Source organism: Equus przewalskii, chromosome 3 (genome assembly GCF_037783145.1).
Source record: "Equus przewalskii isolate Varuska chromosome 3, EquPr2, whole genome shotgun sequence".
In the NCBI taxonomy this organism is placed as follows: Eukaryota; Metazoa; Chordata; class Mammalia; order Perissodactyla; family Equidae; genus Equus; species Equus przewalskii.
The window spans coordinates 66,445,123-66,447,621 of NC_091833.1; the positions used below are offsets into that span (position 1 = coordinate 66,445,123).

Sequence of the window (2,499 nt, forward strand, 5' to 3'; positions counted from 1 at the left end):
CCCAGCTAGCCCTGAAGGAGGCCCTGCTTGCAGGTGTTCTTAAAAAAAAAGAAAATCATACAACCAAAGGGGAAGGTACGGGGTAGAGGGCAAGGAGTTGTCCCATTTATACACAACATTGTAAACATACACGGTCTATATTACATGTGCTTCAGTCTGGTGTTTGCATGTCTGTCTGTCCGTCTGTCAGTCTGGGGGCTGGATCTCAGGAGCCTTGCTGCTACTCCCCCCACCCCCACCTCCCTGCCCCACCATGAGAACAGAACCCGGAACAGGTATGGTCCCCAGTCTTGGTGGGAGCCAGCAGGCAGGGCCTGGGCCTCAGCCTCCACTCTGGCTCCAGTGTGCGCGTGTGTGTGCATGTATGTACACGGGGAACCTGTGTGCAAGTATGTACAAGGGGGAGGGTCACGTCACAGAGGCGGGGCAGGCAGGCTGCTGGAGGCCAGGCCTGCCTGGGGTGGCTAGCTCACAAGTAGATTCTCCGCAGGTCTCCGGGCGCTGTGATGGTGTTGCACCGAGGGCAGAGATTCTTGGCACCCAGGGTCTGTAGCCAGCACTCCTCGCAGTGCACATGCCAACACTGGATGGACGTTAGGGGCATCGAGTATGAGTCCATGCAGATGAGGCATTTGTAACGGTCCCCACGGGATAGCTGCCGTTCAAGTTCCCTGACCTGAGCCTTCAGGGCCTCAAACGTGGTCACAGCTGAATCCTGGGTGATTTTCTCGATGTCGCTATTCTTGCAGGTCTTCTGCATGGCCTCCTGCTTGCTGCTTTCACCGTTGCTGGTAGATGGCATCTCATCACTGGCCCATTTAGAGAACTCAGGTGTGATGCGTGTGCTGGGAGGGCCGCCATTTAGACCTGCGCCCCGGAGTGCCTCTCTCTCCTTGGCTTCACCAGGCTCCTCGCCTGTGCAGGGGATGACGTCAGCCTCCGTGTATTGTGGTTACCCATATTCCAGAGTGTCATCCCCATCCACATCCAAGTCAGCATCACTGTCCGGATTCTCTTTGCCGCTGCACATGACGAAGCCAGAGCCTCGGAAGCCACCTTCCAGGAGAGTGGTGGCCCGTATCCGCTTCTGGCCGCACCACTCATACTCCTCAAAGCGGTTGCTGTTCTCATGCTCGATGTCCATGGCATCATCCTCAGCCATGCAGGAACCTTCCCTCTGCCCATCATCTTGCTTCCTCCGTTTCATTTTCCCAATCCGAGCATTCAGTCGGGTCTGCCGGTTGGCTCGCACTCGCAGGGACGTCTACTTCCTCCCTCCCGCCGGCCCCCCTGCTCCGCCGGCCGCTCCGGGCCCTCGGCATGGCCGCCGGGGGATGCTCTAACGGGACCCCGTGGCCGCGGCGCGGTGCCGCCCCAGCCCCGGCCTCCGGCGCTCCGGGCCCCGCGGCCGCCCGGCCGGCGAAGGGGGCGATGCGGGCGGATTCCCCCCAGCTGCCCGGCAGCGGCGGCACCTCAGCTCCCAGCGGCGGCGGCGGCCATGTTGGCCCTCCAGTTCTTTATTTTTTTGTAGCACTTGCCTAAAAGGCTGTGAATTGGGTACCTCACTGCTCCCTACAAGGAGTCCAACACGCTTCCTAACTATGAAGTTATCTTTCTACTTTTCTTTAATTGACTTTAATTTTAATCAATGTTTTATAAGTATGTATATCTTGTATAAAGGAAAACTATGTTATTCATTTGTACATGTGTATTTTTTAAGCTATCGTCTGGCCTGCCTCAAGTGACCACTGCCTCCTCTGTGGTACCATGACACTTGCTCTTCTTAGAGCTGCATATGTACACAGCTATCCAAAATGATATCTATCTTTCCAAACTCACAATCATCTCTTGGTAAGCAGTAACTTACCTTTAAAACCACCATCCTATTTTTTGAATCAAAATTGGGAGGCATATGATTTGAGAGCCAAAATGATATAATTTCCTATAATGTGTTTATGAGAAAAAATTATTTAAATCTTTTGAAAAGTGAGAAATGTATGATCCTTATACTATCTATTGTTTTATTCTCCCTGAGTACTAAACAGGTGATAGCAGTTCAAGAAATATTTGTTGAATGCCAACAGGAAAACTGAATGAAAAATGCATTGTTTTGGTAAATACTTGAGATTCTAACTTCAAAATCTAAATTGAATGCAGACCCACTATATTAAGGCTATAAGAATACATAGGTGAGAGTTTTATAGATGTATATGTTTGTGGAGAGTTACGGAAATTATTTGAAGGAAACAGATACATGGACAATAAGTTCCTAAGGTAGTTATTCAATATTTACTGAGTAATTATTAAGTTCCAAGCACTGTGAAAAGTGCTTATGTGTAGTCTCATTGAACCCTCATTTTACAGATTGCTAGATAGAAGCTCATGGCTAGTATATTGCAGAACTAGAGTTTGAAGCTGCCTTTTCTGATTCAGGGTCTGTGCACTTAACCTTATGATTTACTGCCACTGATGATAAGATTAGAAAAATGTCACGTCAAT

At 50.1% G+C, this 2,499-nt stretch overlaps 1 pseudogene; it reads right to left on the minus strand.

Moving 5' to 3' along the window:
- Positions 1 to 72: 72 nt before the first annotated feature.
- On the minus strand, positions 73 to 1,337 carry LOC103552791 (E3 ubiquitin-protein ligase RNF220 pseudogene; annotated as a pseudogene).
- Positions 1,338 to 2,499: the final 1,162 nt, after the last annotated feature.